This window comes from Rhinolophus ferrumequinum, chromosome 14, assembly GCF_004115265.2.
Source record: "Rhinolophus ferrumequinum isolate MPI-CBG mRhiFer1 chromosome 14, mRhiFer1_v1.p, whole genome shotgun sequence".
Lineage (NCBI taxonomy): Eukaryota > Metazoa > Chordata > Mammalia > Chiroptera > Rhinolophidae > Rhinolophus > Rhinolophus ferrumequinum.
In genome coordinates, this window is record NC_046297.1 from 8,575,404 (window position 1) to 8,587,701 (window position 12,298).

A 12,298-nucleotide genomic window follows, 5' to 3' on the forward strand; every position below is an offset into this window, starting at 1 on the left:
ATGCGTATCACTAGCTTAAAAACTTTTCAGCTGGAAGACTAATGCTGTATGCGAGTTATACAAATGTAAAAGCCCAGAAGCCAATTCCCATTGTCAGAATGTAAAGATGGTAAAACCACAACCACCCAGACACTTGGCCACATATGAGATGACATTGATATGTACAGGAAAAGGGACAGATGGTGATGAAGCAGCAGGAACCCCAACATGGCTGGCGTCTAGTGGCTTGGTCTGCAGAGGAGACTTGCGGAGTTTTGAAGGGAGGGAGATGGCCCTTCCTCCAGGACTCCTGGAACAAAGGGGCTGATTCTGTCCCATGAAGTAGCTGAAATCCACTGGGCCCTGTTTAAATAACTGATGACCGCAGGGAGCCCTCTTTTTCACCTTCCTCGTTCGCCATGTGCCTTGACGGCTGCAGCAGCTGCAGATAACAGCAAGTTCTCAGGCAGACGTGTAGGGTAGTTCTCTGCTCAGCTCTCACGAGTCAGCTGTCCCAAAAGCGGATTTAGGACATGCTCCCCGGTGGCCAGAAGGGTGCAGAGCCCCCCTGGCTCTACGGTGGATCCTGGGCCCCCCTCTTTGCGTGCTAAGTCACAGCTCCGAAATCAAGTGTGTCTTCTCCGTCAGCATCAACTTTTGTGCGTGTTTCCTCCAAACCCCTGAGCCAGCCCGGGAGCCAGGAGGCCTGTTGGGTGCCACACATGTGATCCTGTCTGTCGTTTCGGCCTCAGCAGAAGAGATCCGTGACCATATTTATTGCTGTTGCTATTCTGGGGGCTGGATGACGTTTTTCTCCCCTTGTGGCTGAGCACTGCCCGTTCATCTTTCACCACCCCCTCCAAGTCTGCAAGGCTGCAGCTAGGGATACAAATAGAGTCTGTCAGGGGGAAAGTTAAAATGAGAAGTTTGTAAGTATTCTCCAATCTAGTTGCTGTGTGTCATTAAAAGCCGTCAGTTCTATAGTCCGGTATTTTAAATATGTGCTCTCAGCCTCCCACTATTACCATACACTGATATTGGTGGTGACTTTGCTAAGAAAACGTGGATAAAGAAGGAGGAAAACAACCTGAAACTTGGGCAAATGTTGAGTCTCCCACTGCTAAGTGTTAGGCGTGCCCAAATGTTACTACCGTGTTTCCCCGAAAATAAGACCGGGTCTTATATGAATTTTTGCTCCAAAAGACACATTAGAGCTTATGTTCAGGGGGTGGCCTCCTGAAAAATCATGCTAGGGCTTATTTTCCAGTTAGGTCTTATTTTCGGGAGAACACGGTAGCACACTTGAGGATTTTTCACCCGCCTCAGTCCCTTCACTCTTCCTTACTAAGACACTCCTCTTTTGTGACGTGAAAGGGACACAGTGACAAGCCACAGAAAGTCCTATTAAGGATACAAAGATACAGGGCACAGGTGACCAGCTCCCGGAAAGTAACTATATACAGATTTTCTAAATGAAGACCTTAGACGCGTAAATAACTAATTGCCACATGCATTACATGATACACCAAATGCGAGTCGTTCTGACTTTCCCACTAACCCCTGCTCATCTCCGATCTTCCACCGGGGCCCCGATCCCTCCATGTTTGTACTCGCCGCCCGGTCATCTGCACTTGGCAATACTTGACGTCTCTAACTTGGCTAAAGTGACTCTTCAGATTTCACGGGCCCTGACACGCATCCAATTTGTAACGTACACGGAAGCAGAAAGTGTTGGGGAGGCTGTGGGTTTGCACAGGCGGCCTGCGGGGCTCTGGAGGTTTCGATCCCTGCTCAGCCTCGGACCTTTTTAAGCCTCCGTCTCCTCTGTAAAATTAGGGCGCTGACGGTGAACCCCTCAGAGGGGTGTTGTGAGACTTAAGTGAGAACACGATGCATAGGCACAGCAAGGTTAACAGGCTGAGAATGGGAGCCTTGTTTCCATGTCAGGACACAGCGTTAACCTCTCTCCGGCACATTTCCTTTGGATCCGCTGTAGTTCGTCTCCAACCTGCCTGTCTGCTCTTGAAATGACAAGGCTGTGTTCCAGGTTCAGGTGTTTTGGGCTGCCTGCTGGGGAAACACCTTTTCAGGAACCAAGGTCGTATTTAAAGTTTACTATCAAAGGGCAGCTTGGCTAGTTTTCCCCAGAAAAGTCCATCAGCTACAAAACTACTAAATAAAAAGCACGTAGAGCAAGACCTGGTTCTTGGTGTGCGTTAAGAAAGCGATAAACACATATCACATACGTAGGGTTTTTTTGCCCTGATTTGTGTTTGTCCTTCCTCGCTTGTTTCAGTTGCATATTTCTGGACTCCTTTCCACTGATGGTGGAAAAACTCTGAATTTTCTTCCTTTCATGGTAACTCAGCCACCTCCGATATAATACAGAGCGTTTTGGGATAAATATTCAGTTTCCCTTCTCCCTCCCTCTGGTGGTGGGAGGAAGGGCAGAGAATGAATCGAATTTTCTGGTGGGCTTAGTATTCACCCGAGGTCAAGAGAGGGCCATCTGGTTTCACAACCAGCCTCTGGTCCTCACTGGCCTCCCCGAGGTGTCTTGTCCAGCTGGATCTTTGGGACTTGACCTCTGGCCCTTCTGCTTATGCTGAAGGGTTGATTTCTGAGGTCGCTTGTGGCCGGTCCTTCCAGCATGGTCGAGCACAGTCCGTGTGTGCCCACCCGCCTCTCCCCACCAATGCTGACTCAGTCTTGGCTCCAACTGATCCTCTGAAATTTAGCCACATCTTCCATCCTTGCTTTGTGACATGCACCCAAAGCCTTACCTCTCACCACGCCACGTACAGGCAGGCAGCAACCCACAGGCAGCCTGCCAGCTTGTAATTCTAATCTCTATCAGGTCAGAACTCATCTCAGGTTTCCTCCATACTTCAGCCCTCAACCCCAGAGCGAGGGAGATCTAGGAGGCCTGTCGTAGCTAATGTTCCCCCAGGAAACAGACTTTGAGATTTGCCTATAAAAAATTTATTGGCAAATGTTCTCCGGAACAGCACCTGTAGGGAAGTGAGGAGAGCTGGGTGAAGCAGAAGTCAGAACAGCCGTGCAATTGCCAAGAAGCTGATTGTACAGCTTGCTGTGTAGCTAGAAGACCTTTCCGAGTTGTTCCAGTTGAGGCAAGGGAGCTAGACCTTTAAACCCCCCATAATGCACCAGTCATTAGACCGCTCCGTGGCCTCTTTCTAATCCTGTCTGTCCTAAGTCCCGTAAGCAGGACCCACAGGGACTTGTGACCACACCCAAGTTGGTCACTCCTTGCACTCAGATCTTAATGATCCCTCATGACCCTTCGATTCCAAGAGTCCCGTTTTAGAATGTTAGAAGAAACCATTTATCCTGTCCCCATGGCTCTACGTGAGAAGGCATCCTTCCCTCTAGGAGGTCTCTGGGAATAATTCACTGTCCTATGTAGGATTGTTTTCCAAATACAAGTCTCCGCACCCTTGGGGGTTCACCCATGTATCATGAGGGGTTCGGCGAGTCTCTCTAGATTTCCCACCTCACCTCCATGGACTGTGATTTGGTTTCAGTCTGACTTTGGCATTGAGTCTTTCTACTTTAATTTTTAGACCTAGAATTTAGATGATATATCTCCACCGGGCAACATCCCAGTGGTGCCGGCTCACGGGACACAGAAAGGCGTCCTCAAGGCATTAGCACACGCTGAATCTGGGAGGCTGTGCCTCCGTGGGCAGTGCTGTAACTTTTTAAAATGCACGCAATGACTCCATTTCCTCAAAACATCATCTGTCACATTAAATTCAGGTTAATTTCAATATTACTTGTTTTTAATCTATGTTGGTTTTATGTTGTAAATAAACTATAAGTATAAAGAGGCGTGCCTTATTTTATAGTTTACATATTTACCTACACATATACAATAATTATATACTCAAGTTAAATCAAAACTATTGAAACCACCATGGGAGACGGGTCTGGATAAATGTGTGTTTTGCTTCCAAAGCTTCTGGTGCATTTCTTAAGTTTGGAAAATACTGTTCTGTAACGGGGTAAGGGTCATATCTTGCCTCAGGGTATATCTCGAATCAGCAGGGAGAGGCTGGCATTCAGCACCCTTTTTGTATTTTCTTTCCCAAACTGCCCTTCTATGGGGGAAGTGACTAAACAGTCACCATTCCTACTGAGCTCTTAGAATAAGAGCACAAACAGCCCCTGGTCCCTGCTCCCTCCCTCCCCACCATCATCTCTCACCAATCCTCTCCCTTGCTCAACGAGCCTGAGCACACTGGCCTGTTTCCATTCCTTCTATGTGCAAAGCTTTTTTCTACCTCAGAGTTGTTTTCTCTTCTGCAGCTGATCTCCTACTTATTTTCCAGGCTCTCTCCTCATCCTTCAGAGATTAGCTTAAATGTCTCTTGTTAGAGATGCACTGAGCATTATCTGTTGGATAGATTATGGATGGACAGATACATGGATGGGTGGGTGGATGGATGGATGGATATACACACAGATACACGGATACATACATGGATCCATGAATGGATGGATGGATACATACACGGATACATGGATGAATGGATACATGGAAGGATGGATGGATGGATGGATGGATGGATGGACAGACCAACAGAGAGGCCTTTCCTGACCTTGCGATCTAAATGAGAGTATCCCTTGATATTATTTTTATAACCCCCTTTTTCTTCTATAGCTCAGCAACTTTCAGTGATATATTGATTATCTGTCACCCCTGACCCCGTGGACTGTACATTCCATGAGGGTAGGTCACTGATGACTTCATACCCAATAGAGGGTATCCCTTTAGAAGGCATTTACTATATCTACATTGAGTAAATGAACAAATGGAAAACCTTAAAATTACATTCATATAACTAAAATAGTTTTAAAGAAGGTGTAAGTCTTTGTCTAACATTTTAAAGTCTTTTCATTAATGGATTACATTAACATGGAACAATCCAAAAGAATGATAAATTTTGAGGAAGAATAACATGTGGCCTTTGAGATGGAGAATCACAAACTAAAACACTCTTTGTATACAGCCTCCAAAGACACTAATCAGAGACAAACTATCCACTACAATCAGTTGAAAGTGCCTACAAAGGCTACAGACTTTTTTTTTTTTTTTAGCAAAATTCAGTTACTACTTGGACAGAATAGCTTTTAAGATATATATGATATGGCCATATATACATGGTCAACAAACCATTTTCTCAAAATAATAGAAAGGAAACATTTTTTTCATCTATCTGACATAATTTTTTTTTTTTCAATCTGGACAAGGTGGTCCCAGGATCATTTGGACATGTTCTCTTCCTGTGTGTTCAACCCTAAGCTCCTGCTATCTCAACACTGCTATAAACCCCCAGGAGTAACAGACAGAAAAACCAACCAATCCAGGGGCACTAATCAGGAACAGGAGAGGTCAGCGTGCCTGGCTGCCACAGTGCCCAGCTAGTCCCGGGTCATGCAAACCTTGCCAGCAGGATCCAGACCACAATTCTAAACTAGCTGGAAACGCCAGGAGCTGGGGCCGGGATGCTTTGTGTGTGGTAACCCTAAGTTCTTCCCGGCTCAGTGCAGGCTCTATGCCTGCTGCTTGTCCAAGAAGGGTGGAAAGAGACCTCTCAAAGCCTCTCAAATTCCTAAAGACGGCTCCCCTCCCTGAGTCCACGCTCCAGAGACATTGGGCCAGGAACAGAGACTGTACATGTCCACCAACTGGTCTAGAGTGATCAGATTTTTGTTAAGGTCTAGATTTCAAGGCCACCCCATTCATGGCTTGTTTCATTTCATAAGTATTCACTGTCTATTGTACACTCATCCTTAGGAAACTCTTACACAGTACTTTTGAATTTTGCTTTTAAAATGATGGTGAGGATCTTGTAATTATCAAAGCACATTAAGAGAGATTTCATGCAAGAAAAATGAATTAATAATAGGATCGCTAGTATTGGGCAACTTTGAATTTATTTTACCCATTTATGGACTCCAAGGTAGTTCACATGAGCGGTTTACCCTACAAAACTATTCCCCTGAAGAACACTTGGATTCCTGAGCCGAACTCAAACCCCGTGAATCAGAATTCACCAAGGGCGTGACCTGGACTTGTGTATATTTGACAAGTGCCCCAGTGATTGTCATCAGGGGAGTTTTGGAAATTGCCCTACTGAAATGGTTCTTCCTCAGAGAAATAAATACCTTAGAATCACTAGGGAAGCTCCCAGAATGCATGTGACCTATCAGAGATGAGCCTCTCAGAGAAGTTGCTAACGGAGGGTGGCACTTGGACAAGCATCCTTAGGACAAGGGTTTCTCAGATGGGTTTGGATGAAGCGTCAGTCCTAAAGGATATTCTCTATGGGTGTGGAAACGAGGCACAACGGAGCGTACACTATAACAATGAAGAAGGAAATGGTGGTGCACACTTCTTTCTAGAAGTTGTAAAACTTTTCAGACCAGCAAGCACGGCAGGACCGACACACCAGTATACAGCTGAGGTTTCTACATGTCTGCTCTGTCACCGTTAGGCAGACAGTCGATGAATTATTCAATCAGTTGGTGAGTCAGAAATCACTCATGCCGTCTGGATTACCCAGACAATCCTTTTCCTTTGGAGACACAAAGTTATTGAGGGTCCTAAGACACATTAGGTCCACTCACTGTCGTACCCATGTTACTGAATCATATGCCAACTGGCCGTTCTACTCAATCACATACAAAGTATTGATTTTCAAAATAATAACATGCTAAGATGCTGAAGCTTGACATTTCAAGGTAATTAATAGGTATTATATATAATTTCAAGGTTTAAAATAAAAATAAATGAAATGCTCTTCAGTGAATATTGCCACCCTGCCTCCCCCCTTGTTTTTGGTAACTGTATAGATTTTTACATACATACAAATACAGCATGTTACATACACTATTCTGGACCTTGCTTTTTTTCCTGCGATTAGCTCTTGAGGATGTTTCCATATCAGTCCATAGAGAGCTTCCTCATTCTTTTTCAGGAACCATGAAATCTGAATTTCAGTTCAATTTAATTAAGATCTCAACCAGACTTTCATCTCCCTTAGACCAAGGCCCACCTGTAAATGTAAGTGTGTGTGTGTGTGTGTGTGTGTGTGAGAGAGAGAGAGAGAGAGAGAGAGAGAGAGAGAGAGAGAGAGACTTAAAAAGACTACTAGGTGTGTCCGTCCAGGGCCTCCAAGAAGCAGATGCAGGGACAGAGTTAGACATACAAGGAGTTACTGGGGTACACAGGTGAAGGGTAAAGGCCAGAGGAAACAGGAGTAGGTAGGGAACGACGTTAGGTCATGACGTAGGTTTGGAAGGCGTGAAAAGAGGAGGGAAGGAAGAAGGGTTGGTTGTTGGAGCGTCACACTGCACTGTGTAGGCCTGAGAGTTTCAGCCGGGTGATCCGGCGCTGGGGGGTGGGTAGGAAGGGGGCACAGAACACGCCAGCCTGGCAGAGGAGGCCTGTGTGGAGAAGGAATGGCCCAGCTCTAGCAACCCAGGAGCTCAGCTATTGGCTGGAGACTGTCTAGGCTGAGCCGCAGCACACACCCTGCCAGGACCCAAAGGTGCACCAATTGCCCGTCTCCCTCCTGGCATCAAGTTCTCTTAAAGGAAGATCTGAGCAGTGCACAGCGAGGGCCGGCACCATCTCCCCTTATGTTCCAAAGACCATCTTCTCCACATGCGTGTATGTGGGGAGCAGCTCCCATAGGCCTCTCTTCTTGCGGGAAATCTTAGAGTAGGAAAGTTAATGGGACAAACAGGAGCCCCCATCTGTGCAGTTGGCCTCAGGGCTGCAAATTGTTATCGCCCCCCACCGCCCCCCCGACCCATGCTTAGTTCCCCTCACCCTTAGCTATCATAACAGCAGGTTCTGGGGGTTTACCTGGTAGTGTGACCCAAACCTTCTTTCCTGGAGGGTCTGGGTCCTTGGTATGTCTTGCCCTTCTCATAGCGGGGTTGCTGCACGCATGCATTCATAGCGACGGTGGAGAGCCAGGGGGTACCCAGAGGACCATCTGGGCCTCCTTTCTGTCGCTGCGCTGCCGTATAAAAGCCCCTTCCTGCTCACCAGAGCTCAGTTATCCTTGCAGTATGGTGATTCCTCTTCGCATCTGCTGATCCCTGGGCACCAGGAGTCGGGGGGGGGGCGGGGGGGCCCAAGCAGCAGCCAGAATGTACCTTTCAGCACCACTCTCACTTTGTCCTCTTACAAGAGTGCCGCCCACTGGGGACCCTGCAGAGCGCCGAGCTCATCGATGCCGGAAGGATGCGGTAATGCAGTAGGTAGTGACCCCAGTGGATCCCACGGTCCGGGCTCACTGTGGCTCCTCCTGCACCGTGAAGTGGGTTCCCTGGTTAGACACTTTGTCATGTGAAGTTCTCTACCTTTGAATCAGTCATTCCATAAGTCTCTGGGCAGTGGTGAAACAGGCTGAAGCTCTGTGAGCAGAGAAGGCAAACCCATCCCGAAAAGAGGAGAGAACCCATTCCTGTAGAGGACAACGGCCATTCCAGGCTGGAAGGGGCCAACACAATCATCTTGCCAGGAAGTGGATGACTGGTGTTCTCAAGGGTAGTCTGTGGCTGGCAGGTGGGACAGAGGCAGCAGTAGCTGAAGTGGCCTTGATGATGGAGTCCTTCCTGCTGGGCCCGCACACAAGGTCCATCGCTGCCACTGATGCCACTTGGTTCACGTGCCCCTTGTTCCGGGTCTGAGATGGCCGATGAGGAAGGATGGCCATCAACTGGCTGAGTCCTGGTGTCTACTTGCGTTTTCAGTGTCTTCCACAGAGGCCACTGACACGCAGCACAAAACTCTTCACACGTAGTTCTCATTCCCATCCGTTCATCCACACGTCTCCACCTTCGACGTCTCAATCTTCCTGTCCGTTCCCTCCCAGGCCTCTGACGAGACGGCCAGAATGTTGGACAATGCCCAGAAAGCTACGAGTGTATTCCCACCTCAGGCCACTTCCTTTCACACAAAATAAATGGCCAGGTTCACCAGTCACAGCTCTGTCCCTTGAAAAGATCTCCCCCCTCTACAGACTTTCAACCCCACTCCTGAGGGTGGCTGTCATGCAGCCTCCGTTCATTTTCAGCTTCACCCACATACTGAGCCTGTCCACCTATCAACCTAGTGCAGGCTTTTCTTCCTTGTTCAGCTGGTTGTGTGGAACCCCAGTCTCCTCACGGGTGGGAGCTGGGAAAAGGGCGCTAGTGCAGCAGGAAGGGGTCTGGGCAGCCTGTTCTTGCAGCTTGCTCATGCCCTCTGGCCCTGCTCAGCTTGAGCCTGGACATACCGTGTCCGTCTCACAATAGACTGCTTCAGGGTCTGACTTTCTCTTGGCAGGTTCAAGAAGACCCAGCTCGTAATGGGAAATTCTAGATGAATGGTCACTTGGTATCCTGTGCTCAAGGATTTCTTTCCTATCAAGGTCGAGTAACTTACCCGGAAGTGGTTCTCCAAAGCTACAGAGTTCTCAATAATACGGCCTTGCTTTATGCTTCTTCTATGTTGTGATTCTTCCACCGGGGCTTACCGTAATGTTCACATTGTATCTTTTCTCACCCCTGACACCAACACAGACATCAAAGAATCGGCCTGATCGTGTGGCCCATGCAGCTTGCATCTCCTGCAAAACTCCTTCAGGCTCTCAACCCTCTCAGAGCTGGCAGCCTTCCTCCTGTGTCACTCAGCATAGAGGCTGGAGTAGTTTCTAAGTGTGGTGTGTGTTGCTTCTGGAATCCAAGAGACCTACCGGGTGCTCTGGTTCCTTTTTTGGATTCGAGGCCACATGATGCAGCAATGTGTCTCTTACTTTGGGGGGGATGCCGCGGACGAGCGTGGCCTTGCCGTAAATGCCACAGCTGACTGAACTTAACAATTGGAGGCTGTCTGTTGAGTACCCTCCTCACTGCCCCCAAGCAGACCATCGCATGGGGTGTCCCCACTTCTCAGTAAGCTTTAGAAAGTGCTTGCTATGTGAAAGTAGTAAGTGAAATGCAAGCGATAACAAAAATGCTGGAGCGTGTCTAAGGAAAGCAAGAGGAATTTGAGCTTTATCTGGAATGCGTCAGTAGCTGAAGAACCCAACGAGGGCTTTGAGGTGTGTGTGTTGAGGTGACATGGAGACTGGGACTGTAACACTTGGCAAGGATAAAACATTCCCTGCGTCATTCCGTTAGAACAAAGCCTTGTCTGTCATTGGCTTTTGTTTCAAATCCTGGTCCAGAGCTCTTGGAACCACTCCTTCCCCAATTAGAATTTACATTGCTTTCACTGCCTGCTAATTGATTTCTTTTTTTTCTCTCCTCCAGCTATCATCATGTAGCAGCTGTTTACTCCTTAGCGGTGCGTTCAGCAAGATTGTGTGCCTCCCTTCTTTGTTCAACTCTTTAGAAAAAGATGATCTCACCAATTTTCACAACTTTTAACATCTTAATACCAACGCTCCCAAATATGCTTTTCTATTCCCTTGCCACCCCCAAGTAGTGCTGTTTCAAATCCTGAGTTGCCTTGATGTCTTTGTCTCTTCAGAGTAGAGCATTCTGATGTTCAATGTAGCATGAGAGAAATGAGCTCATCCTCTTGTCTCCCCAGGCTCCAGGGACCCGTTTTCCTGCAAGTCTCCTCCGTCTAAGTCGCAGACATGGAGTCCCCTCATTCCTTCCTTCTATAGGTGTCTCTTAACTAAAGAAGATCATCCCTTGAGAGATGTCTGGAAGGATGCCCCTTCTGCTTTCTCCACAAAGCTAAGCCTGTGATCCCCCCAAAACAGCTTCAACCATAGCAGCCCACAAAATCACTCTGTCATCTGGACTCTTAATACTCTTGGCACTCATTTGTTCCCGGGTACTTTTATTATTCGTCTTTTTTATCTCCTGCCTCTTTAGGGATGTTTTACACTCCTAAGAAAATATTCTGAGCCTTACTTCTGTGTCTCCAAACCTAACAGTAATTGTACTTACCTGTGCATATATGTACACATACACGTACCTGTCCATTTTACGGTTTCCTGCAGGTGCTAGGTCTTCAGTACAGACCTGCAGCCCACTCTGTCTTCAAGCTGTCTACGTCTCCTACATCTGCCTTTAATCCGCCGTTACTTTTTCATTGTTAGAACTTTCCTGAAACCCTCTGTGAACCACCTCATCGGACACACACGGGACTCTGCCCATGAGGAAGGGCAGGCAGAGAGCCACAGGGACAGGTCATGGGAGGAGACCGACGCACTGCCCCTGAGACTTCGATAAGGCCCAACTGGTGTTTTCATACTGGAATTCGACTATTTCTAAATTACACTCTCAGCCCCTGGGGCAGGATCGCCTAGTGGCACAAGATAAGCCAACAGGCATCCAGCAATTATACAAAATTCGGGTACCATGAAGCTAATGTCTAGGACACAAAAGGATAGCCTAAAATCCAGGAGACTGGAAAGGGACGAGAAGGAAAATGCAGCGGTGGTGGGTGAAGCAGCAGGGAGAGGAGAGTGAGACATATGGGTTTTACAGAAGCCGAGGGTGTTAAGTGCCCACAAGTATCAAATTCACAGATGCCACCAGCAGGACAAGAACTGAAGTGAGGCCATTGTATCTGTCTATTAGGAGGCCCCCGATGGCCAGAGTAGCTCCACTGCACTGGTGAGGACGGAACCCAAATCGCGTGGCCTAAGAATGAGTGGTGGGCGGTAAAGACTCAAATGTAACATATCCTTTCAAGGAGGTGTGCAGTTTCAAGAGCAGACACACGGGACTTGAGGTGAGAGCAGCGCCAGGAAATCAGGGCTGTTCTGACCTTGAGGACACATGAGCACGTTTGATGGCTGGAAGAAAATAAATTACAGCATGTTCAGAAGAGAGAAGGAATTCACCCAGAACTTGGCGAGGGAAAAGGACATCTTTTCCTCTGGGTTGGGGTGGCTGGGGAGAGAAATAAAAGGAGAAGCGATATTAAGGTTTGAAGAAAGGAAAGAAAGGGCAGGTGTTCCCACGTGTTAGCTCTTCTCCTCTCTGAGGAAGAAGACAAGGCCTCCACTCAGTGGGAAAGAAGTGGGGCTGAAAGGAGCTTGGGGACAGTCAGAGGCAATCAGAGGTTACCTCGGAAGAGGTATGTGGTGTGGTGTGCGGTGTGGTGCGGTGCACAGTGTGGTGCGGTGTGTGGTGCGGTGCGGTGCATGGTGTGTTATGCGGGGTGCGGTGCGGTGCGCGGTGCGGTGTGTGGTGCGGTGTGGAGGGATGGACCTGAGGCTTGCCACCATGACTTGCAATGGCAACTGGTAAGTGGGACTTTCTAGGAGCGTGC